General features: G+C 51.1%; 1 protein-coding gene across 1 annotated transcript in view; it reads right to left on the reverse strand.

Annotated features, from left to right (window-relative positions):
• The window catches only part of LOC144486626 (pyruvate carboxylase, mitochondrial-like), a gene marked incomplete at its 3' end in the record, with an annotated part of 306,524 nt that overhangs the window by 49,258 nt on the left and 230,102 nt on the right, over positions 1 to 27,164 (reverse strand). The window lies entirely within an intron of this gene.

A 27,164-nucleotide genomic window follows, 5' to 3' on the forward strand; every position in this document is an offset into this window, starting at 1 on the left:
AGTGTCCAAAGATGTGCGGGTTAGGTGGATTGGCCATGCTAAATTGCCCCTTAGTGTCCAAAGATGCGCATGTTAGGTGAATTGGCCATGCTAAATTGTCCCTTAGTGTCCAAAGATGTGCAGGTTAGGTGAATTGGCCATGCTAAATTGCCCCTTAGTGTCCAAAGATGCGCAGGTTAGGTGAATTGGCCATGCTAAATTGCCCCTTAGTGTCCAAAGATGTGAAGGTTAGGTGAATTGGCCATGCTAAATTGCCCCTTAGTGTCCAAAGATGTGCAGGTTAGGTGAATTGGCCCTGCTAAATTGCCCCTTAGTGTCCCGGGTGCGTAGGTTCGAGGGATTAGCAAGGTAAATATTTGGGGTTATGGTGATAGGGCCGAGATGGGATTATTATTGGTGCAGAGTCGATGGGCTGAATGGCCATCTTTTGCGCTGTAGGGATTCTATGATTCTATTCTATGAAGGAGGCTATTCGGCCCATTGTGGCTGTGCTAGCTCTGCCTCACCAGGCTGATTCCGGGGATGGCGGGACTGATGTATGAGGAGAGATTGACCAGGTTAGGATTGTTTTCACTGGAGTTCAGACGAATGACGGGGGATCTCACAGAGACTTATAAAATTCTAACAGGACTAGACAGGGTAGATGCAGGGAGGATGTTCCCGATGGTGGGGGGAGTCCAGAACCAGGGATCACAGTCTGAGGATTGGGGGTAGACCATTTCGGACGGAGATGAGGAGACATTTCTTCACCCGGTGAGCCTGTGGAATTCATTCCCACAAGAAGTAGTTGATGCCAAAACACTGAATGTATTCAAGAGGCGGCTGGATATAGCACTTGGGGCGAACGGGGTCAAAGGTTATGGGGAGAAAGCAGGATTAGGCTATTGGGTTGGATGATCAGCCATGATGGTGATGAATGGCGGAGCAGGCTCGAGGGGCCGAATGGCCTCTTCCTGCTCCTATCTTCTGTGTCTCTATGTGAAAGAGCTATCTAGGTAGTGACTTTCTCCTGCCCTCTCCCCAGACCACCACCCCCTCAACTGCCCTGATTGAGGGTCCATTCCCCTTTGAAAGTTCCTATCGAATCTGCTTCCGCCATTCTTTCAGGCAGCGTCTTCCAGATCACAACAACTCGCTACCTGTAAATCTATAATTCTCCTCATCTCCCCCCACCCTCTGATTCATTGACCGATTCTCTTAAATTTTTACAGATGCACCATAGAAACCATTCTTTCAGGATGTATCACAGCTTGGTCTGGCTCCTGCTCTGCCCAAGACCGCAAGGAACTACAAAAGGTCGTGAATGTAGCCCAATCCATCACGCAAACCAGCCTCCCATCCATTGACTGTCTACACTTCCTGCTGCCTCGGGAAAAACATTCAAAAGTTTGAGGTCATGTACTAACCGACTCAAGAACAGCTTCTTCCCTGCTGCCATCAGACTTTTGAGTGGATCAACCTCACATTAAACTGATCTTTCTCTACACCCTAGCTATGAGTAACACTACATTCTGCACTCTCTCCTTTCCTTCTCCCCTGTGTTTTTGTGTGTCGCTGGCGGACCAGCATTTATTGCCCATCCCTAGTTGCCCTTGGAGGGCAGTTGAGAGTCAACCACATTGCTGTGGCTCTGGAGTTACATGTAGGCCAGACCGGGGTAAGGACGGCAGATTTCCTTCCCTAAAGGACATGAATGAACCAGTTGGATTTTTCTGACAATCGACAATGGTTTCACGGTCATCAGTAAGAACATAAGAATATAAGAACATAAGAAATAGGAGCAGGAGTAGGCCATCTGGCCCCTCGAGCCTGCCCCGCCATTCAATAAGATCATGGCTGATCTGAAGTGGATCAGTTCCACTTACCCGCCTGATCCCTATAACCCCTAATTCCCTTACCGATCAGGAATCCATCTATCCGTGATTTAAACATATTCAACGAGGTAGCCTCCACCACTTCAGTGGGCAGAGAATTCCAGAGATTCACCACCCTCTGAGAGAAGAAGTTCCTCCTCAACTCTGTAGATACTTAATTCCAGACATCTTTTACTGAATTCAAATTCCACCAGCTGCCGTGGCGGGATTCGAACCCAGGTCCCCCAGAACATTAGCTGAGTTTCTGGATTAATAGTCTAGCGATAATACCACTGGGCCATCACCTTCCCCTACGTACTCTATGAATGGTACGTTCACTAAGGGGCAATTTAGCATGGCCAATCCAGCCAACCTGCACATCTTTTCATTTGATTTATTATTGTCACATGTATTGGGATACAGTGAAAAGTATTGTTTCTTGTGCGCTATACAGACAAAGCATACCGTTCATAGAGAAGGAAAGGAGAGGGTGCAGAATGTAGTGTTACAGTCATAGCTAGGGTGTAGAGAAAGATCAACTTAACGCAAGGGAGGTCCATTCAAAAGTCTGACGGCAGCAGGGAAGAAGCTGTTCTTGAGTCGGTTGGTACGTGACCTCAGACTTTTGTATCTTTTTCCCAACAGAAGAAGGCGGAAGAGAGAATGTCCGGGGTGCGTGGGGTCCTTGATTATGCTGGCTGCTTTTCCCCGAGGCAGCGGGAAGTGTAGACGGAGTCAATGGATGGGAGGCTGGGTTTGCGTGATGGGACTGGGCTACGTTCACGACCCTTTGTAGTTCCTTGCGGTCTTGGGCAGAGCAGGAGCCCAGACCAAGCTGTGATACACCCGGAAAGGATGCTTTCTATGGTGCATCTGTAAAAGTTGGTGAGAGTCCAGGTGGACATGCTGAATTTCCTTCGCCTCCTGAGAAACTTGAGGCGTTGCTGGGGTTTCTTAAATATAACACCGAACCCAAATGCTTTGTCGAGACTTTCGACGATACATGCAAATGTTCTGAACATAGTGACCTTTCTACACATTTGCAATTCTAATTCTGCTGGAGTCTGTGGTTTTATTTTTGACAGAGAGAGAGAGAGAGAGGGGAATTCTGGAACCAGTGTGAAGGATGGGAAACTGCACTGTGAGACAGATAGATGAACAAAATAATGTAAAATCTCTGGCAAATAACAGGAGGAAAACCTCCATTAATCATTCCCCTGCCAAACGGGCTCCATCAACAGACCCGCCTCGGCAGGGGAAGAAACTGAACCTCTCCTTTGCAAGGAAGCAAAATCTCAGAACCGCAACTCGCGACCATGGGGTGGCACAGTGGGTTAGCACTGCTGCCCCACAGCGCCAGGGACCCGGGTTTGATTCCCGGCTTGGGTCACTGTCTGTGTGGAGTCTGCACGTTCTCCCCGTGTCTGCGTGGGCTTCCTCCGGGTTCGCCCCAGACTCCACAGATGTGTAGGTTAGATGGATTGGCCATGCTAAATTGCCCCTTAGTGTCCAAAGATGTGTAGGTTAGGTGGATTGGCCACGCTAAATTGTCCCTTAGTGTCCAAAGATGTGTAGGTTAGGTGGATTGGCCATGCTAAATTGCCCCTTAGTGTCCAAAGATGTGTAGGTTAGGTGGATTGGCCACGCTAAATTGTCCCTTAGTGTCCAAAGATGTGTAGGTTAGGTGGATTGGCCATGCTAAATTGCCCCTTAGTGTCCAAAGATGTGCAGGTTAGGTGGATTGGCCATGCTTAATTGCCCCTTAGTGTCCAAAGATGTGTAGGTTAGGTGGATTGGCCATGCTAAATTGCCCCTTAGTGTCCAAAGATGTGCAGGTTAGGTGGATTGGCCATGCTTAATTGCCCCTTAGTGTCCAAAGATGTGCAGGTTAGGTGGATTGGCCATGCTTAATTGCCCCTTAGTGTCCAAAGATGTGTAGGTTAGGTGGATTGGCCATGCTAAATTGCCCCTTAGTGTCCAAAGATGTGCAGGTTAGGTGGATTGGCCATGCTAAATTGCCCCTTAGTGTCCAAAGATGTGTAGGTTAGGTGGATTGGCCGTGCTAAATTGCCCCTTAGGGTCCAAAGATGTGTGGGTTAGGTGGATTGGCCATGCTAAATTGCCCCTTAGTGTCCAAAGATGTGTAGGTTAGGTGGATTGGCCGTGCTAAATTGCCCCTTAGTGTCCAAAGATGTGCAGGTTAGGTGGATTGGCCATGCTAAATTGCCCCTTAGTGTCCAAAGATGTGTAGGTTAGGTGGATTGACCGTGCTAAATTGCCCCTTAGTGTCCAAAGATGTGCGGGTTGGGGGGGGGATTAGTGGCGTAAATCATTGGGGTAATGGGGATAGGTCCTGGGTGGGATGCTCTGTCGGAGAGTTGGTGTAGACTCGAAGGGATCCTATGAAACCCATCGAAAGCAGAAGCGAAAATTTTTGGTTTCGAAGAGAGCGGGAGGGAAATAAACCCCAAATATTTTAATCCCCGTCCGCAGTGGATCGATTTCCTCGACAAGAGTTAAATCCAGCCCGGGCACAGTCGGGATAGAGGAGCTAAAACCCTCAGAGTTGATTCGACACGAGCCGTTAACAGATCCTCCAACACTGATGCACTTAAATAGCCAAATACTCAAATTGATTTTCACTTTTGTTCTGACAAGGAGGGGGAGGAGGGACAGTGATGAAGTGATGTACTGACAGCGGTGTTCCCAGGAGAGTACAGCTGGTGTGTGGGAGACTGTCAGTACATTGGGCCTACCATAATGTGCTATATTTACAGACACCTTCACTGTGACTCTCACCAACTTTTACAGATCCACCACAGAAAGCATCCATTCCGGATGTATCACAGCTTGGTATTGGCTCCTGCTCTGCCCAAGACCGCAAGGAACTACAAAGGGTCGTGAATGTAGCCCAGTCCCATCACGCAAACCAGCCTCCCATCCATTGACTCTGTCTACACTTCCCGCTGCCTCGGGGAAAAGCAGCCAGCATAATCAAGGACCCCCACGCACCCCGGACATTCTCTCATCCACCTTCTTCCGTCGGGAAAAAGATACAAAAGTCTGAGGTCACGTACCGACTGACTCAAGAACAGCTTCTTCCCTGCTGCTGTCAGACCTTTGAATGGACCTACCTCGCATTAAGTTGATCTTTCTCTGCATCCTAGCTATGACTGTAACACAATAAGTAACTGGCTATCTGATCAAAGCCTTGTGTGGCTTTTGCTAACAAATAAACCTGTTGGACTTTAACCTGGTGTTGTTAAACTTCTTACTGTATCTGATTGAAGACAGAGGGTGGTGGTGGATGGAAAATTTTCGGATTGGAGGCAGGTTGCTAGCGGAGTGCCACAGGGATCAGTGCTTGGTCCTCTGCTCCTTGTGATTTTTATTAATGACTTAGAGGAGGGGGCTGAAGGGTGGATCAGTAAATTTGCTGATGACACCAAGATTGGTGGAGTAGTGGATGAGGTGGAGGGCTGTTGTAGGCTGAAAAGAGATATAGATAGGATGCAAAGCTGGGCTGAAAAATGGCAAATGGAGTTTAACCCTGATAAATGCGAGGTGAATCATTTTGGTCGGACTAATTTAAATGTGTATTACAGGGTCAAAGGTAGGGTTCTGAAGCCTGTGGAGGAGCAGAGAGATCTTGGGGTCCATATCCACAGATCTCTAAAGGTTGCCACTCAAGTGGATAGAGCTGTGAAGAAGGCCTATAGTGTGTTAGCTTTTATTAACAGGGGGTTGGAGTTTAAGAGCCGTGGGGCTATGCTGCAACTGTACAGGACCTTGGTGAGACCACATTTGGAATATTGTGTGCAGTTCTGGTCACCTCACTATAAGAAGGATGTGGAAGGGCTGGAAAGAGTGCAGAGGAGATTTACCAGGATGCTGCCTGGTTTGAAGGATAGGTCTTCTGAGGAAAGGTTGAGGGAGCTAGGGCTGTTCTCTCTGGAGCGGAGGAGGCTGAGGGGAGACTTAATAGAGGTTTATAAAATGATGAAGGGGATAGATAGAGTGAACGTTCAAAGACTATTTCCTCGGGTGGATGGAGCTATTACAAGGGGGCATAACTATAGGGTTCGTGGTGGGAGATATAGGAAGGATGTCCGAGGTAGGTTCTTTATGCAGAGAGTAGTTGGGGTGTGGAATGAACTGCCTGCAGTGATAGTGGAGTCAGACACTTTAGGAACATTTAAGCGGTTATTGGATAGGCACATGGAGCACACCAGGATGATAGGGAGTGGGATAGCTTGATCTTGGTTTCAGATAAAGCTCGGCACAACATCGTGGGCCGAAGGGCCTGTTCTGTGCAGTACTGTTCTACTGTTCTATGTTCTATGTACAACATTCTGCACTCTCTCCTTTCCTTCTCTATGAACGGTATGCTTTGTCTGTAAAGCGCGCAAGAAACAATACTTTTCACTATCCCAGTACATGTGACAATAATAAATCAAATCAAATATTAAGTTGATCTTTCTCTACACCCTAGCTATGACTGTAACACTACATTCTGCACCCTCTCCTTTCCTTCTCTATGAACGGTATGCTTTGTCTGTATAGCGTGTAAGAAACAATACTTTTCACTGTATCCCGATGCATGTGACAATAATAAATCAAATCAAATGGAATGAAGTCAAATCAAATCACCATCCCAACTGGGAAATATACTGGCCGTTCCGGAAATGGCTCCAACAAGTCATGGAATTATATAATCTACAGTGCAGAAGGAGGCCATTTGGCCCATCGGGGTCTGGACTGAGCACAATCCCACCCAGGCCGTATCCCTGCTGTCCTGCTAATCCCCTGACACTAAGGGGCAATTCAGCATGGCCAATCCACCTAACCCGCACATCTTTGGACTGCGGGAGGAAACCGGAGCACCCGGAGGAAACCACAGTCCGAAAGATGTGCTGGTTAGGGTGCATTGGCCGTGCTAAATTCTCCCTCAGTGTAACCCGAACAGGCACCAGAGTATGGCGACGAAGGGATTTTCACAATAACTTCATTGCAGTGTTAATGTAAGCCTACCTGTGACACTAATAAATAAACTTAAAAGCTTATCTTGGGACACGAAGGGGAGAATTTCGCACGGCCAATCTACCTAAGAGGTGTTCTGTCCAATTAAAGTTTATTTACTTATCAGTCACAAGTAAGGCTTACATTAACACTGCAATGAAGTCACTGTGAAAATCCCCTAGTCGCCACACTCCGGCGCCTGTTCGGGTAACACTGAGGGAGAATTTAGCACCCTAACCAGCAGGTCTTTCGGACTGTGGGAGGAAACCGGAGCACCCGGAGGAAACCCACGCAGACACGGGGAGAACGTGCAGACTCCACACAGACAGTGACCCGAGCCAGGAATTGAACCTGGATCCCTGGCGCTGTGAGGTAACAGTGGTAACTGTGCCACCGTGCCGCCTCCCCAATTGCATGTTTTCCAATGTGCTCAGAAGTTTCCGAGTGAAGCAGAGAATCAGTTTGCCTGGTGCATTGCAGACGATGTTAGCACGGGGGCTGGAAAGCTGGATGAATCCATCTCACTGCATTATTCCAGATCAGAGCTTGACCAAAATTTGAATTCACTCAAGGGAATCTTTGAATCGTTTGTTTATGAATTCATTCACGGGAGGTGGGCGTCGCTGGCCGGGCGCAGCAAATATTACCCCATTCCTAATTGCCCCTTTGGGACGGTGGTGGGTGAGCCGCCATCTTGAATCCGAGTGGGGTCCCCGTGTGGTGTAGGTACACCCACAGTGCTGTTAGGGAGGGAGTTCCAGGATTGTGATTGGACATCAGTCAGTCCCCGTGTGTGGTGTAGGTACACCCACAGTGCTGTTAGGGAGGGAGTTCCAGGATTGTGATTGGACATCAGTCAGTCCCCGTGTGGTGTAGGTACACCCACAGTGCTGTTAGGGAGGGAGTTCCAGGATTGTGATTGGACATCAGTCAGTCCCCGTGTGTGGTGTAGGTACACCCACAGTGCTGTTGGGGAGGGAGTTCCAGGATTGTGATTGGACATCAGTCAGTCCCCGTGTGTGGTGGAGGTACACCCACAGTGCTGTTAGGGAGGGAGTTCTGGGATTTTGACCCCAGCCACAGTGAAGGAACGGCCGATATATTTCCAAGTCGAGATGGTGAGTGGCTCGGAGGGGGAACTTGCAGGTGGTGGTATAGAGGGAGGCCCATCCACCCATCAGGTAGATGCCAGCTCTCTATAGAACACTGCGAACATTCCCAGTCCCTCACTCTCTTCCCACTGATTCCCCGAAAAGTATCATCCAGCTTCCTTTTGGATTCAATGACTGTCCTGGCGGGGAGGGGTGGTGCTGCACTGTTGGAGGACCAGTCCTGATCCATGGCTCCAACAGTGCGGCACTCCCTCAGTACTGACCCTCAGACAGTGTGTTTCAGCCAATGGGAATTGCGGGCGGGTTGGCAGGGGCGGGGACTGAGGAAAGAGGTCAAAGGCCATGGGAAGTGTGTCGGGAATCGGGTGAGAGGAACTAGTTAAATGAGTCTGGTTGCCTCTCCGACAGTAGGAGCCATTGATATTCAAAAGTTGAAGTGCTGAATGCAATTCACGTCGACTGCTATTAAATCTGGAACTGCTTTCACTGTAGAAGCAGCAGCATAATCATTCTAATTGGCTTTTCGCTCTTTATCAGATCAAGTGTCTGAGTTGCGGGAATATTAACGCGTTGCCACAGAGGGAGCAGGCAAAACATTGTCACCAGCAATTAAACTGTGGGCACAGAGCGGCCAGCGAGGACAATGTTCGTGGGTGATTCAACAACCCCCTTTGTGCTTTGCAATATAATCCATGCCTTCACTCCATCGATAAGGAACCCTCCCCGCCCCCCCCTTTAGACCGTGCTCCCAACACAGTTTTAAAGTTTATTTATTAGTGTCACAGGTAGGCTTACATTAACACTGCAATGAAGTTACTGTGAAAATCCCCCGAGTCGCCACACTCCGGCGCCTGTTCGCGTTACACTGAGGGAGAATTTAGCGCCTAACCAGCACGTCTTTCCGACTGTGGGAGCAAACCGGAGCACCCGGAGGAAACCCACGCAGACACGAGGGCAGCACAGTGGATTAGCACTGCAGCCTCACAGCTGCCAGGGGAACCGGGTTCGATTCCCGGCTCGGGTCACTGTCTGTGCGGAGTCTGCACGTTCTCCCCGTGTCTGCGTGGGTTTCCTCCGGGTGCTCCGGTTTCCTCCCACATCCGAAAGACTTGCAGGTCAGGTGGATTGTCCGTGCTAAATTCTCCCTCAGTGTCCCGGGATGCGTAGGTTAGAGGGTTCAGCAGGGTAAATATGTGAGGTGGCAGGGATAGGGCCGAGGTGGGATTGTTGTCAGAGCAGATGCAATGGGCCGAATGGCCTCCTTCTGCACTGTATGGTTTCTATGAACATGCAAACTCTGCACAGACCCAAGCCAGGAATTGAATCTGGGTCCCTGGCGCTGTGAGGTAGCAGCGCTAACCAACGCACCTCACCAGCACATCTTTTGGAGTGTGGGAGGAAACCGGAACACCCGGAGGAAACCCACGCAGACACGGGGAGAATGTGCAGACTCCACGCAGACAGTGACCCGAGGCAGGAATCGAACCCGGGTCCCTGACACTGAGAGACAGCGGTGCTAACCCACTGTGCTACTGTGCCGTCACAGGAAGGCACGGAACGGTGTCCCTCGGGATGGTGATCAGATAGGATTTGGCACCGACTCCATCACCTATTGGAACTCACTGCCTGAAAGGGTGGCGGAACCAGAGACTCAGAACATTCAAGAAGTATTTCGATGTGCACTTGCGATGCCAAGGCATACAAGGCTACAATGGGTTGTGAAACGACAAAGGGTTGTGAATGTAGCCCAATCCATCACTCAAACCAGCCTCCCATCCATTGACTCTGTCTACACTTCCCGTTGCCTCGGGGGAAAGCAGTCGGCATAATCAAGGACCCCACGCACCCCCCGGACATTCTCTCTTCCACCTTCTTCCATCGGGAAAAAGATACAAAAGTCTGAGGTCACGTACCAACCGACTCAAGAACAGCTTCTTCCCTGCTGCTGTCAGACTTTTGAATGGACCTACCTTGTATTAAGCTGATCTTTCTCTACACCCGAGCTGTGACTGTAACACTACATTCTGCACCCTCTCCTTTCCTTCTCTATGAACGGTATGCTTTGTCTGTACAATGCGCAAGAAACAACACTTTTCACTGTATGTTAATACATGTGATAATAATAAATCAAATCAAACCAAAAGGCTATTGGCCAAGTGCTGGGAAGTGGGATCAGGATAGGATTATAGGGAGGGATTTTACGGCCTTGCTCGGGCGAGACCGGATATTCCCGCTCAAGGTCTATGGAGATTTCCGTTGTCGGTCCCTCGCCCGCTCCGATTCTGGGCGGGTGAGGTGGTAGAGTTCCGGCCATAGAGCACAGAAGAAGCACTTTGGCCCATCGAGTCCGCACCGACACATTAGGAACACTTGAAATCCCACTTGCCAGCACTGGGCCCATAGCCCTGAATGTTATAATGTACTAAGTACCCATCCAGGTGCTTTTTAAAGGATGTGAGGCATCCCACCTCCACCACCCTCCCAGGCAGTGCATTCCACACCCTCACCACCCTCTGGGTAAAAAAGCTTTTCCTCAAATCCCTCCTAAACCTCCTGCCCCTCACCTTTAACTTGTGTCTCTTCGTGACTGACAATTCAACCAAGGGGAACAGCTGCTCCCTATCCACCCTGTCCATGTCCCTCATAATCTTGAACACCTCGATCAGGTCGCCCCTCAGTCTTCTCTGCTCCAGAGAAAACAACCCAAGCCTATCCAACCTCTCTTCATAACTTAAATGTTCCATCCCAGGCAACATCCTGGTGAATCTCCTCAGTAACCCCTCCAGTGCAATCACGTCCTTCCTCTAATGTGGCGACCAGTACCATAGTACTCCAGCTATCTCCAAAGATGTGTGGATTAGGTAGATTGACCATGCTAAATTACCCCTTAGTGTCCAAAGATGTACAGGTCAGGTGGATTGGCATAACAAAATTGCCCCTTACTGTCCAAAGATGTGCAGGTTAGGTGGATTGGCCATGCTAAATTGCCCCTTAGTGTCCAAAGATGTACAGGTTAGGTGGATTGGCCGTGCTAAATTGCCCCTTAGTGTCCAAAGATGTACAGGTCAGGTGGATTGGCCTTGCTAAATTGCCCCTTAGTGTCCAAAGATGTACAGGTTAGGTGGATTGGCCGTGCTAAATTGCCCCTTAGTGTCCAAAGATGTACAGGTCAGGTGGATTGGCCATGCTAAATTGCCCCTGGGAAATTCGGCATGTCCTGCCCCTCACCTTGAACCTAACTCCCCTCGTGACCAACCCTTCAACTCAGGGGAACAGCTGCTCCTTATCCACTCTGTCCCTCATAATCCTGTGCACAAACAGTCGGGTAGCTTGCGTTTGGTTGGCGGGGACGCCATGGGCCGAAGGGCCTTTTTCTGTGCTCCATCGCCTCTTATCAACAGGACACCGAGTAAGAATCTAGCCTGGAGCAGGCCGGTGTTGAGTTCTGAGCCGGAATCCTAATTCATCACCGGACGGTAGTGGTTCAGACATGATGACAAATGGGGACATCTCGATGTCTGCGCTCACACAATGCAAAGGCCCGAGAGAACACTCGGAAGGTCGATAACCTTTCAGTGCAACCATTGTTCCGCCAGCGTCTGATTGAGAGCGAACACAATGGCAGTAATCGCAAGAAATCAGGGCTAAAGAGTGGGTAGAGTGAGAGGCGGGTCCCAGGACACACTGATAATGATCAGAAAGGAACTCATAAAACACAGACAATATACAGGCAGAAAGGAAGGGGAGCTCCGAGGAGAAAACTCCTTCACAGCGTCCTCCAAACCGTCAATAATGAAGCAAAGACCATTCAGCTGCGGGGAGCAAGAGCGAGGTTCCTTCAGTGAGACTACAGATGGTGTCAGTACCTGGGAGGATTAGATATAGCCTGTATCCAGGGGGATTAGATAGAGCCTGTATCCAGGAGGATTAGATATAGCCTGTATCCAGGGGGATTAGATAGAGTCTGTATCCAGGGGGATTAGATAGAGTCTGTATCCAGGGGGATTAGATACAGCCTGTATCCAGGGGGATTAGATAGAGTCTGTATCCAGGGGGATTAGATACAGACTGTATCCAGGGGGATTAGATAGAGTCTGTATCCAGGGGGATTAGATAGAGTCTGTATCCAGGGGGATTAGATAGAGTCTGTATCCAGGGGGATTAGATAGAGCCTGTATCCAGGGGGGATTAGATACAGCCTGTATCCAGGGGGATTAGATAGAGTCTGTATCCAGGGGGATTAGATACAGCCTGTATCCAGGGGGATTAGATAGAGCCTGTATCCAGGGGGATTAGATAGAGTCTGTATCCAGGGGGATTAGATAGAGTCTGTATCCAGGGGGATTAGATAGAGTCTGTATCCAGGGGGATTAGATAGAGTCTGTATCCAGGGGGATTAGATAGAGTCTGTATCCAGGGGGATTAGATAGAGCCTGTATCCAGGGGGGATTAGATACAGCCTGTATCCAGGGGGGATTAGATACAGCCTGTATCCAGGGGGGATTAGATACAGCCTGTATCCAGGGGGGATTAGATAGAGCCTGTATCCAGGAGGATTAGATACAGCCTGTATCCAGGGGGATTAGATACAGCCTGTATTCAGGGGGATTAGATAAAGCCTGTATTCAGGGGGATTAGATAGAGCCTGTATCCAGGGGGATTAGACAGAGCCTGTATCCAGGGGGATTAGATAGAGCCTGTATCCAGGGGGATTAGACAGAGCCTGTATCCAGGGGGATTAGATACAGCCTGTATCCAGGGGGGTTAGATACAGCCTGTATCCAGGGGGATTAGATACAGCCTGTATCCAGGGGGATTATGTAGCGCCTGTATCCAGGGGGATGAGATAGAGCCTGTATCCAGGGGGGATTAGATAGAGCCTGTATCCAGGGGGATTAGATAGAGCCTGTATCCAGGAGAGATTAGACAGTGCCTGTATCCAGGGGAGATTAGATAGAGCCTGTATCCTGGGGGATGAGATAGAGCCTGTATCCAGGGGGATTAGATAGAGCTTGTATCGAAGAGGATTAGATACAGCCTGTATCCAGGGGGATTAGATACAGCCTGTATCCAGGAGAGATTAGACAGAGCCTGTATCCAGGGGAGATTAGATAGAGCCTGAATCCAGGGGGATTAGATAGAGCCTGTATCCAGGGGGGATTGGATAGAGCTTGTATCCAGGGGGATTAGACAGAGCCTGTATCCAGGGGGATTAGACAGAGCCTGTATCCAGGGAGATTAGGTAGAGCATGTATCCAGGGGGATTAGACAGAGCCTGTATCCAGGGGGATTAGATAAAGCCTGTATTCAGGGGGATTAGATAGAGCCTGTATCCAGGGGGGATTAGATAGAGCCCGTATTCAGGGGGATTAGATAGAGCCTGTATCCAGGGGGGATTAGTTAGAGCCTGTATCCAGGGGGATTAGATAGAGCCTGTATCCAGGGGGATTAGATAGAGTCTGTATCCAGGGGGGATTAGTTAGAGCCTGTATCCAGGGGGATTAGATAGAGCCTGTATCCAGGGGGATTAGATAGAGCATGTATCCAGGGGGATTAGATAGCGCCTGTATCCTGGGTGATTACACTGACACAGACTGTATCCTGGGGGGGGTTACACGGACACAGACTGTATCCTGGGGAATTACACTGACACAGACTGTATCCTGGGGGGTTACACTGACACAGACTGTATCCTGGGGAATTACACTGACACAGACTGTATCCTGGGGGATTACACTGACACAGACTGTATCCTGGGTGATTACACTGACACAGACTGTATCCTGGGGAATTACACTGACACAGACTGTACCCTGGGTGATTACACTGACACAGACTGTATCCTGGGGGGGGTTACACGGACACAGACTGTATCCTGGGGAATTACACTGACACAGACTGTATCCTGGGGGGTTACACTGACACAGACTGTATCCTGGGGAATTACACTGACACAGACTGTATCCTGGGGGATTACACTGACACAGACTGTATCCTGGGTGATTACACTGACACAGACTGTATCCTGGGGAATTACACTGACACAGACTGTACCCTGGGGGGTTACACTGACACAGACTGTATCCTGGGTGATTACACTGACACAGACTGTACCCTGGGGAATTACACTGACACAGACTGTATCCTGGGGGGGTTACACTGACACAGACTGTATCCTGGGGAATTACACTGACACAGACTGTATCCTGGGGAATTACACTGACACAGACTGTATCCTGGGGGGTTACACTGACACAGACTGTATCCTGGGGAATTACACTGACACAGACTGTATCCTGGGGAATTACACTGACACAGACTGTATCCTGGGGGGTTACACTGACACAGACTGTATCCTGGGGAATTACACTGACACAGACTGTATCCTGGGGGATTACACTGACACAGACTGTATCCTGGGGAATTACACTGACACAGACTGTATCCTGGGGGGGTTACACTGACACAGACTGTATCCTGGGGGGTTACACTGACACAGACTGTATCCTGGGTGATTACACTGACACAGACTGTATCCTGGGGGATTACACTGACACAGACTGTATCCTGGGGGATTACACTGACACAGACTGTATCCTGGGGGATTACACTGACACAGACTGTATCCTGGGGGATTACACTGACACAGACTGTATCCTGGGGGATTACACTGACACAGACTGTATCCTGGGGGGTTACACTGACACAGACTGTATCCTGGGGGATTACACTGACACAGACTGCATCCTGGGTGATTACACTGACACAGACTGTATCCTGGGTGATTACACTGACACAGACTGTATCCTGGGGGATTACACTGACACAGACTGTATCCTGGGTGATTACACTGACACAGACTGTATCCTGGGTGATTACACTGACACAGACTGTATCCTGGGTGATTACACTGACACAGACTGTATCCTGGGTGATTACACTGACACAGACTGTATCCTGGGGGATTACACTGACACAGACTGTATCCTGGGTGATTACACTGACACAGACTGTACCCTGGGTGATTACACTGACACAGACTGTATCCTGGGGAATTACACTGACACAGACTGTATCCTGGGGGATTACACTGACACAGACTGTATCCTGGGGAATTACACTGACACAGACTGTATCCTGGGGGATTACACTGACACAGACTGTATCCTGGGGGAATTACACTGACACAGACTGTATCCTGGGGGGTTACACTGACACAGACTGTATCCTGGGGAATTACACTGACACAGACTGTATCCTGGGGGGCGTTACACTGACACAGACTGTATCCTGGGGAATTACACAGACACTAAGGGGCAATTTAGCACGGCCGATCCCCCTCACCTCCGCATCTCTTGGACTGTGGGAGGAAACCGGAGGAAACCCACGCAGATACGGGGAGAACGTGCAGACTCCGCACAGACAGTGACCCGAGGCTGGAATCGAACCCGGGTCCCTGGTGCTGTGAGGCAGCAGTGCTAACCCACTGTGGCACCGTGCCGATAGGGCGAGGAGAAAGATTAGCGTAATATCCGTTTAGGGATATGGCACAGCACATTCCGCAATGGAAACCATCATTCTCACCTTGCTCTCACTGTCATTAGAACATCAAGTAGCGCATACAATCTTCACAAAGTATGGGTTTTAAATGGATACACGCAGTCCCAGCAGTTTGTTAAATGGAAACATGCTGTGACTGTGTTAAGTAATGTGATCCTGGGGTTCTGGTGACAGGCGCAGACAGTGAGACAGTGAGACCCAAGTCGATTGAATAACTGCCTTGCGACTCACTGCCTGCGATCTATTATCCCGTACGTACAGCTTCGGCGCTCGTTCAAGATGTCAGACAGACAAGCGAGGTCTTCATCCATCACCGGCCTGTTCTCACTCGACTCTGTCTCCCCAGTAGCTGCCGCGGCCCTCACCCTCCCCAGCCGGCAGCAAGACGTACAGGAGGAGACACCTATCAGCGCACCGTGGATTTTCTACAGCGCAGAGAGAGAGGGACAGAGAGAGGCCATCCGCCCCGTCCAGTCTGCACTGACTCTCTGACACAGCATCCCGACCACCGCCCTATTCCCACAACCTCATACACGGTCAATCCACCTAACCCGCACATCTTTGGACACGAAGGGGCAATTTAGCATGGCCAATCCACCTAACCTGCACATCTTTGGACTGTGGGAGGAAACCGGAGCACCCGGAGGAAACCCACGCAGACATGGGGAGAACATGCAAACTCCACACAGACAGTGACCCGAGCCGGGAATCGAACCTGGGTCCTTGACGCCGTGTGGCAGCAGCACCAGCCACTGTGCCGCCATGCCGGAGGAAGAGAGAATGTCCGGGGTGTGTGGGGTCCTTGATTATGCCGGCTGCTTTTCCCCGAGGCAGCGGGGGGAAGTGTAGACAGAGTCAATGGATGGGAGGCTGGTTTGCGTGATGGGACTGGGCTACAGTCACAACCCTTTGTAGCTCCTTGTGGTCTTGGGCAGAGCAGGAGCCCCATACCAAGCTGTGATACATCCGGAAAGAATGATTTCTTTGGTGCATCTGTCAAAATTGGCGAGAGTCTGGAAGCCAACAGCAGGGGGTCCGTAACAATGTGGCTCATCCACCACCTTCCTTCTGATCCGGTACAATTCCCACCGCTGACTCTCTGAAAGATTTGGATTACTCACACCACCCCCACCCCCCACACCACCCCCCCGCTCCCCCCCCCCCCTCCCTCCCCGCCCCCACCGACCCCTCCCTCCCCGCCCCCACCGACCCCTCCGAACCATTTCCCTCCATCTTCCCCGCAGGGGGTTGGTGCAATTGAGGCTCAGTCAGAGTTCACCACCTTTGATTCTCCACTTGTTCCGAGTGTTGCTCTGTCACAGAAACACAAGCGTGGATGATTGAAGGTGCAATTAGTCTCTGATATGCAGAGATATTTATAACAAATGGTTTCAGGCATTATCGCACGTAATTAACTGTGGACATCATCTATCCTTGTAACACTACACTGCTCCGATGGGAACTCGCAACCGCCATTTCATCACAGCTCCTCTGAGTGTGAGTGAGAGCGGGAACACTCCAGATCCCCAAATACAGCAGAGTCAGAACCGGGGCAAAGAGCCGTCCGGGACACTACAGTCCCGGATCGCCCCTTCTCCAGGTCTTTCCCTTCCTCCCTCCACCCCACCTACACAACCTTCACACACACTGACACACACACACTCACACAGACACACACACTCACTGACACACACACACTGACACACTCACACATACACACACACACACACTGACACACACTCACTTACACACACACTCTCACACACACACACACACACACACACACAATGACACACACACACACACACACTGACACACACACTCACACACTGACACACACACACACACACACTGACACACACACACACACACACACACACACACTCACACAGACACACACACTGACACACACACACTGACACACACACACTGACACACACACTGACACACACTCTCACACACACACACTCACTTACACACACACACTCTCACACACACTCACTTACACACACTCACACACACACACTTACACATACACAGTCACACACACACACACTTACACAGTCACACACACACTCACTTACACACACATATGCTCACACACTCACACACACACTCACAAACGCTTGCACACACACACTCACACACACACACTCACACACACATACACACTCACACACACTCACTCACACACACACACACTCACTCACACACACACACACACTCAGTCACACATTCACTCACACACACTCTCTCACACACAAACACACTCTCACACTCATATACACACACACACACAGTCTCACACAGACACACATACACACACACTCACACACATACACACACACACACACACAGTAACACAGGGCGGCACAGTGACACAGTGGGTTAACACTGCTGGCTCACACTGCTAGGGACCCGGTTTGATTCCTGGCTTGGGTCACTGTCTGTGTGGAGTCTGTACGTTCTCCCCGTGTCTGCGTGGGTTTCCTCCGGGTGCTCCGGTTTCCTCCCACAGACCGAAAGACTCACTGGTTAGGTGCTAAATTCTTCCTCAGTGTTATCCGAACGGGACAGAGTGTGGCGACTGGGGGATTTTCACAGTAAGCTCATTGCAGTATTAATGTAAGCCGACTTGTGACACTAATAAATTAACTTAAAACACACTCACGCACACTCTCACAAACACTCACACACACACACCCACACCCACACTCACACACACACACACACACACACACACACACACACACACACCACACACACAAAATTGCCCTTTAGCATCCAAAGATGTGCAGGTTAGGTGGATTGGCAATGCTAAATGAACATGGTGAGGGAGAACGGCTGGAGGGGCACGGTAGCACAGTGGTTAGCACTGCTGCTTCACAGCTCCAGGGTCCTGGGTTCGATTCTCGGCTCGGGTCACTGTCTGTGTGGAGTTTGCACATTCTCCTCGTGTCTGCGTGGGTTTCCTCCGGGTGCTCCGGTTTCCTCCCACAGTCCAAAGATGTGCGGGTTAGGTTGATTGGCCAGGTTAGAAATCGTCCCTGAGATGTGTAGTTAGAGGGATTAGCGGGTAAATATGTGGGGGTAGGGCCTGGGTGGGGTTGTGGTCGGTGCAGACTCGATGGGCCGAATGGCCTCCTTCTGCACTGTAGGGTTTCTATGTTTCTATGTTGGGAGGGCCTGTGTGGGATGGCTGTATCAGAGAGTCGATGCAGACTCGATGGACCTAGTGGCCTCTTTCTGTGCTGTTGCGATTCTATGGTTCTATGGACTGGGAGATTACATCGAGTGGGGTATGATTCTGGCAATAATCTCACCACAAACCAACCTCTGCCTTGGATGACCAGTGTATAGACATGTGTTTTTGCCTGAGCAGTAAGTCACCAGCAAATCTCTTGTACAAAGCCTCTACTTTCTCAGGAGACTAAGGAAATTCGGCATGTCCGCTACGACTCTCACCATCGTTTACAGATGCTCCATAGAAAAGCATCTTTTCCGGATGTATCACAGCTTGGTATGGGGCTCCTGCTCTGCCCAAGACCGCAAGGAACTACAAAAGGTCGTGAATGTCGCCCAATCCCATCACGCAAACCAGCTTCCCATCCATTGACTCCGTCTACACTTCCCGCTGCCTCGGGGAAAAGCAGCCGGCATAACCAAGGACCCCACGCACCCCGGACATTCTCTCTTCCACCTTCTTCCATCGGGAAAAGGATACAAAAGTCTGAGGTCACGCACCGACCGACTCAAGAACAGCTTCTTCCCTGCTGCCGTCAGACTTTTGAATGGACCTACTTTGCACTGAGTTGATCTTTCTCTACACCCTAGCTGTGACTGTAACACTACATTCTGCACCCTCTCCTTTCCTTCTCTATGAACGGTATGCTTTGTCTGTACAGCGTGCAAGAAACAATACTTTTCACTGTATCCCAGTACATGTGACAATAATAAATCAAATCAAATCAAGCTTTGTCCACTTATTCAAGACTTTCCCAGTGGTGAAAACATCTCACCATCTATCCTTCCAAGCCCCATCAGGATCTTGTATGTTTGAATAAGATCCCCCCTCACTCTTCTAAACTCCAGGGAATACAGAGTATGATCCTGGGAATAAAGGATTTGTCAGAGAGGAACGGTTGAGGACTCTGGGTCTGAAGTTTAGAAGGATGAGGGGGGCGGATCTCATTGAAACTTACAGAATACTGAAAGGCCCTGGATAGAGTGGACGCGGGGAAGATGTTTCCATTAGTCGGAGAGACTGGGATCCGAGGGCTCGGCCTCAGAGTAAAGGGACGGACCCTTTAGAACCGAGATGAGGAGGGATTTCTTCAGCCGGAGGGTGGGGGTGAATCTGTGGAATTCGTTGCCACAGAGGAGGCCGGGTCAGCGAGTGTATTGAAGAATAAAGAATAAAGAAATGTACAGCGCAGGAACAGGCCCTTCGGCCCTCCAAGCCCGTGCTGGCCCCAACTAAACTAAAGGAAAACCCTTCTGCCCTGACTCGGTCCGTATCCCTCGATTCCCTCCCTATTCATGGACCCATCCAGATGCCTCTTAAATGTTGCTAATGTACCCGCTTCCACCACCTCCTCTGGCAGCGCGTTCCAGACACCCACCACTCTCTGCGTGAAAAACTTCCCCCCGCACATCTCCCTTAAACTTCCCCCCCTCTCACCTTGAACCTGTGCTCCCCCCCCCGCTTGTGATTGACGCTTCCACCCTGGGGGAAAAGCCTCTGACTATCCACCCTGTCTGTGCCTCTCATCATCTTGTAGGCCAGGTCTCCCCTCAGCCTCCGTCTTTCCAGTGAAAACAATCCGAGTTAACGCGCAGACAGATAAGTTCTTGAAAGGTGAGGGGATCAAAGGTCACAGGGAAAAGGCGGGAAAATAGGGTTGAGAATCTTATCAGCCATTGGCGGGGAAGACTCGATGGGCCGAATGGCCTCATTCAGCTCTAATGGTCTTACGATGCCGACTATTTAGTCTCGCTCGATAGGACAGCCCTCTCATTCCAGGAGTTGCCGAGTGAATCTCCTTCACACCCTCTCCGATGATACTATATCCCTTTTCAAGATAAGGGGATCAAAACACGACGTGGTCTCCCAGGACAGGCCTGGACTCATCAGAAATGGTCAATTACGGGGTTGCTCTGTCGGAGGGTCAGTGCTGAGGGAGTGCCGCACTGTCGGAGGGTCAGTGCTGAGGGAGTGCCGCACTGTCGGAGGGTCAGTGCTGAGGGAGTGCCGCACTGTCAGAGGGTCAGTGCTGAGGGAGTGCTGCACTGTCAGAGGGTCAGTGCTGAGGGAGTGCCGCACTGTCGGAGGGTCAGTGCTGAGGGAGTGCCGCACTGTCGGAGGGTCAGTGCTGAGGGAGTGCCGCACTGTCGGAGGATCAGAACTGAGGGAGTGCCGCACTGTCAGAGGGTCAGTGCTGAGGGAGTGCCGCACTGTCGGAGGGTCAGTGCTGAGGGAGTGCCGCACTGTCAGAGGGTCAGTGCTGAGGGAGTGCCGCACTGTCGGAGGGTCAGTGCTGAAGGAGTGCCGCACTGTCGGAGGGTCAGTGCTGAGGGAGTGCCGCACTGTCGGAGGGTCAGTGCTGAGGGAGTGCCGCACTGTCAGAGGGTCAGTGCTGAGGGAGTGCCGCACTGTCAGAGGGTCAGTACTGAGGGAGTGCCGCACTGTCGGAGGGTCAGTGCTGAGGGAGTGCCGCACTGTCGGAGGGTCAGTGCTGAGGGAGTGCCGCACTGTCGGAGGGTCAGTGCTGAGGGAGTGCCGCACTGTCGGAGGGTCAGTGCTGAGGGAGTGCCGCACTGTCGGAGGGTCAGTGCTGAGGGAGTGCCGCACTGTCAGAGGGTCGGTGCTGAGGGAGTGCCGCACTGTCAGAGGGTCAGTACTGAGGGAGTGCCGCACTGTCGGAGGGTCAGTGCTGAGGGAGTGCTGCAATGTCGGAGGGTCAGTACTGAGGGAGTGCCACACTGTCGGAGGGTCAGTGCTGAGGGAGTGCCGCACTGTCGGAGGGTCAGTGCTGAGGGAGTACCGCACTGTCGGAGGATCAGTGCTGAGGGAGTGCCGCACTGTCGGAGGGTCAGTGCTGAGGGAGTGCCGCACTGTCGGAGGGTCAGTGCTGAGGGAGCGCCGCACTGTCAGAGGGTCAGTACTGAGGGAGTGCCACACTGTCAGAGAGTCAGTACTGAGGGAGTGCCGCACTGTCAGAGGGTCAGTACTGAGGGAGTGCCGCACTGTCAGAGGGTCAGTGCTGAGGGAGTGCCGCACTGTCAGAGGGTCAGTACTGAGGGAGTGCCGCACTGTCGGAGGGTCAGTGCTGAGAGAGTGCCGCACTGTCAGAGGGTCAGTGCTGAGGGAGTGCCGCACTGTCAGAGGGTCAGTACTGAGGGAGTGCCGCACTGTGGGAGGGTCAGTACTGAGGGAGTGCCGCTCTGTCGGAGGGTCAGTGCTGAGGGAGTGCCGCACTGTCGGAGGGTCAGTGCTGAGGGAGTGCCGCACTGTCTGAGGGTCAGTGCTGAGGGAGTGCTGCACTGTCAGAGGGTCAGTGCTGAGGGAGTGCCGCACTGTCGGAGGGTCAGTGCTGAGGGAGTGCCGCACTGTCTGAGGGTCAGTGCTGAGGGAGTGCTGCACTGTCAGAGGGTCAGTGCTGAGGGAGTGCCGCACTGTCGGAGGGTCAGTGCTGAGGGAGTGCCGCACTGTCGGAGGGTCAGTGCTGAGGGAGTGCCGCACTGTCAGAGGGTCGGTACTGAGGGAGTGCCGCACTGTCGGAGGGTCAGTGCTGAGGGAGTGCCGCACTGTCAGAGAGTCAGTGCTGAGGGAGTGCCGCACCGTCAGAGGGTCAATACTGAGGGAGTGCCGCACTGTCATAGGGTCAGTGCTGAGGGAGTGCCGCACTGTCGGAGGGTCAGTGCTGAGGGAGAGCCGCACTGTCGGAGGGTCAGTGCTGAGGGAGAGCCGCACTGTCGGAGGGTCAGTACTGAGGGAGAGCCGCACTGTCGGAGGGTCAGTACTTCAGTGTATGACGTCAGTGTGGTTGCGAGTTTTATTTGTGAATTCGATGGCAACCTGTACCCAATATGAAGTAATATAATTCACCGTGGAAGGCATTTCCCCTGCTGGTACAGACCACGCTCTCCCTGATATACGTCCCTCTTCCCGCATACCTGGCACACCAGTGCCCTGTGAGCTGTGCAGCGATGTCTCTCTCCAAGGTGACTGGGGAATATCTGCAGTCTCAGCAGAACGCTGACGCAGTAACTTACCCAAGTCCCTGTCGACAACCTGACATTGAAGATCATCATCGAATCCCTACAGTGCAGAAGGAGGCCATTCGGCCCATCGAGTCAGCACCGACCACAATCCCACCCCGGCCCTATCCCGCTAACCCCGCATATTTACCCTGACACTAGAGTCAATTTAGCATGGCCAATCCACCTAATCCGCACATCTTTGGACACTAAGGGGCAATTTAGCATGGCCAATCCACCTAACCTGCACATCTTTGGACACTAAGGGGCAATTTAGCATGGCCAATCCACCTAACCTGCACATCTTTGGACACTAAGGGGCGATTTAGCATGGCCAATCCACCTAACCTGCACATCTTTGGACACTAAGGGGCAATTTAGCATGGCCAATCCACCTAATCCGCACATCTTTGGACACTAAGGGGCAATTTAGCATGGCCAATCCACCTAATCCGCACATCTTTGGACACTAAGGGGCAATTTAGCATGGCCAATCCACCTAATCCGCACATCTTTGGACACTAAGGGGCGATTTAGCATGGCCAATCCACCTAACCTGCACATCTTTGGACACTAAGGGGCAATTTAGCATGGCCAATCCACCTAATCCGCACATCTTTGGACACTAAGGGACAATTTAGCATGGCCAATCCATCTAACGCCCTGGATTCTGGGCTCCATATTGAAATATGTATACACCCTGATTAGCCACAATAGCAATTGTGTCCAGCACAGCATCCACTGTCTGTTTTGTTATATAATAATTCCGGAATAGAACATAGAAAAGCTACAGCACAAACAGGCCCTTCGGCCCACAAGTTGCGCCGAACATGTCCCTACCTACTAGGCTTACCTATAACCCTCTATCTTACTAACTTCCATGAACTTATCCAAAAGTCTCTTAAAAGACCCTATCGAATCCGCCTCCACCACCACTACCGGCAGCTGATTCCACGCACCCACCACCCTCTGAGTGAAAAACTTACCCCTAACATCTCCTCTGTACCTACTCCCCAGCACCCTAAACCTGTGACCTCTCGTGACAACCATTTCAGCCCTGGGTAAAAGCCTCTGAGAATCCACTCTATCAATACCCCTCAACATCTTATACACCTCCATCAGGTCACCTCTCATCCTTCACCTCTCCAAGGAGAAAAGACCGAGCTCTCTCAACCTATCCTCATAAGGCATGCCACCTAATCCAGGCAACATCCTCGTAAATCTCCTCTGCACCCTTTCTATGGCTTCTACGTCCTTGGTGTAATGAGGCGACCAGAACTGGGCACAGTACTCCAGGTGGGATCTGACCAGGAGGGAATAACCCCTCAAATTCACATGTTGTAGAAACATAGAAGATAGGAGCAGGAGGAGGCCATTCGGCCCTTCGAACCTGCTCCGCCATTCATCACCATCATGGCTGATCATCCAACCCAATAGCCTAATCCTGCTTTCCCCCCCATAACCTTTGACCCCGTTCGCCCCCCAGTGCTATATCCAGCCGCCTCTTGAATACATTCAGTGTTTTGGCATCAACTACTTCCTGTGGTAATGAATTCTATTCTGGGGAGGGTTTGAACTGAAACAATATTGGATGGGATATGAATAAAAGGGGTTGAGACGAAGGAGAAAGGTCACAGTTTAAAGTTGTTGGACTCCGTGTCGATTCCTGAGGGCTGTAACATGCCTGATTGGGGGATGAGACGCTGCACTTTAAAGTTTATTTATTCGTGTCACCTTACATTAACACTGCAATGAAGTTACTGTGAAAATCCCCTAGACGCCACACTCCTGTTCGGGTAACACTGAGGGAGAATTTAGCACCTTAACCAGCACATTTCTCGGACTGTGGGAGGAAACCGGAGCACCCGGAGGAAACCCACGCAGACACTGGGAGAACGTGCAGACTCCGCACAGACAGTGACCCAAGCCGGGAATCGAACCCGGGTCCCTGGCGCTGTGAGGCAGCAGCGCTAACCCACTGTGCCACCGCCCTGAGTGATTTATGAAAGGCTTGGACTCCTTCCAATCCCTCTATTTTGGACGCCGGCAGCTCTTTTGTTTTTCCAGCCAGCTTTCTCAGCTTGTCCTGTCACCTCCACAGATCTGCGCACACGGCGCCACCCCCACAGATCTCCTCGTTCCCTGCGTTCCCTCAGAAGCCGTGCCCATATGGCGTCTGCGCCGCCTCTCCTCGCTCTCCCTGCCAGAACGCACCTCCTCCCCACTTCTCTGGGTGAAACTTGCTCTGCCCCTCAGTCTGCCCAGTCTGCTACAGCCCCACTCGGCCTTTGCTGCAAGTCCTGGCTGGGGTCATCTGCAGACTTTGAAAATATGCCCCCCTTTACGCAAGTCCGGGTTGCGTTGGCACTGCTGCCTCACAGCGCCAGGGACCCGGGTCCAAATCCCGGCGTCGGGCAACTGTCGGCGTTGGCACATTCTCCCCGGGGCAGGCAGATCTCGGGGAGGGGCGGGGGGAATGAGACAGAATGTTCTTTTTGAGATATATTAACATAGTCTCGGTGAATCCCCACAGTGCAGGAGGAGGCCATTAGGCCCATCGTATCTGCACCGACTCTCGCTGACAGAGTAGCTTACACAGGCCCCTTTCCCCCACCCGATCCCTATCACCCCACACATTTACCACGGCTGATCCAGCTAACCAGCACGTCTTTGGACACGAAGGGGCAATTTAGCATGGCCAATCCACCTAACCCGCACATCTTTGGACACTAAGGGGCAATTTAGCATGGCCAATCCACCTAACCTGCACATCTTTGTACACGAAGGGGCAATTTAGCATGGCCAATCCACCTAACCCGCACATCTTTGGACACTAAGGGGCAATTTAGCATGGCCAATCCACCTAACCTGCACATCTTTGGACACTAAGGGGCAATTTAGCATGGCCAATCCACCTAACCTACACATCTTTGGACTCTAAGGGGTAACTTAGCATGGCCAATCACCGAACCTGTGCATCTTTGGACACTAAGGGACAATTTAGCATGGCCAATCCACCTAACCTGCACACCTTTGGACACTAAGGGACAACTTAGCATGGCCAATCCACCTAACCTGTGCATCTTTGGACACTAAGGGCCAATTTAGCATGACCAATCCACTTAATCTGCACATCTTTGAACACGAAGGGGCAAAAGCCAGGTAAATCACGGTGTTTAATTCACCGGGTTCGTGTGAGCAATCAGTTTGTGTGTCTGTGCAAACACTAGTGCACCAATATTCTCGCAAAGAGTTTCACGCATGCACGAGTTGTTCCTTGTTGCGGGACTGGGAGATCATTTATAACAATGCTGATGGGCTCAATCACATAGGACGTCAAACAATCTCAGAGTCATAGAGATATCCAGCAAGGAAACAGGCCCTTTGGCCCATCTCGTCTGTGCCAACCGGGTTTCCGAAACTGAGCTAGTCCCATATCCCTCTAAACCTTCCCCATCCATGTACCTGTACAAATGTCTTTTCAATGTTGGAATTGTATCCGCCTCTACCACCCCCTCTGGCAGCTCATTCCATACACGCATCACCCTCTGTGTGAAAAAGCTGCCCCTCCCGTCCCCTTTCCCCTCTCACCTTGAACCTACGCCGTCTAGTTTTGAATTCCCCCTACCCTGGGGAAAAGACCTTTGGCTCTTTACCTTATCTATGCCTCTCATGATTTTATGAACCTCTATAAGGTCACCCCCTCATCCTCCTACGCTCCAGGAAAAAAAAAGTCCCAGTCCTAGCCGTGCGGGCGATATGGTGGCACAGTGGTTCGCACTGCTGCCTCACAGCTTCAGAGACCTGAGTTCGATTCCCGGTTTGGGAAACTGTCTGTGTGGAGTCTGCACGTTCTCCCCGTGTCTGCGTGGGTTTCCTCCGGGTGCTCCGGTTTCCTCCCACAGTCCAAAGATGTGCGGGTTAGGTGGATTGGACATGATCAATTGTCCCTTAGTGTCCAAAGATGCACAGGTTAGGTGGATTGGCCATGCTAAATTGCCCCTTAGTGTCCAAAGATGTGCTGGTTAGGTGGATTGGCCATGTTAAATTGCCCCTTAGTGTCCAAAGATGTGTAGGTTAGGTAGATTGGCCATGCGAAATTGCCCCTTAGTGTCAAAGATGTGTAGGTTAGGTAGATTGGCCATGCTAAATTGCCCCTTAGTGTCCAAAGATGTGCAGGTTAGGGGGATTGGCCATGCTAAATTGTCCCTTAGTGTCCAAAGATGTGTAGGTTAGGTGGATTGGCCATGCTAAATTGCTCCTTAACGTCCAAAGATGTGCGGGTTAGGTGGATTGGCCATGCTAAATTGCCCCTTAGTGTCAAAGATGTGTAGGTTAGGTAGATTGGCCATGCTAAATT

Source organism: Mustelus asterias, unplaced genomic scaffold (genome assembly GCF_964213995.1).
Source record: "Mustelus asterias unplaced genomic scaffold, sMusAst1.hap1.1 HAP1_SCAFFOLD_418, whole genome shotgun sequence".
NCBI lineage: Eukaryota > Metazoa > Chordata > Chondrichthyes > Carcharhiniformes > Triakidae > Mustelus > Mustelus asterias.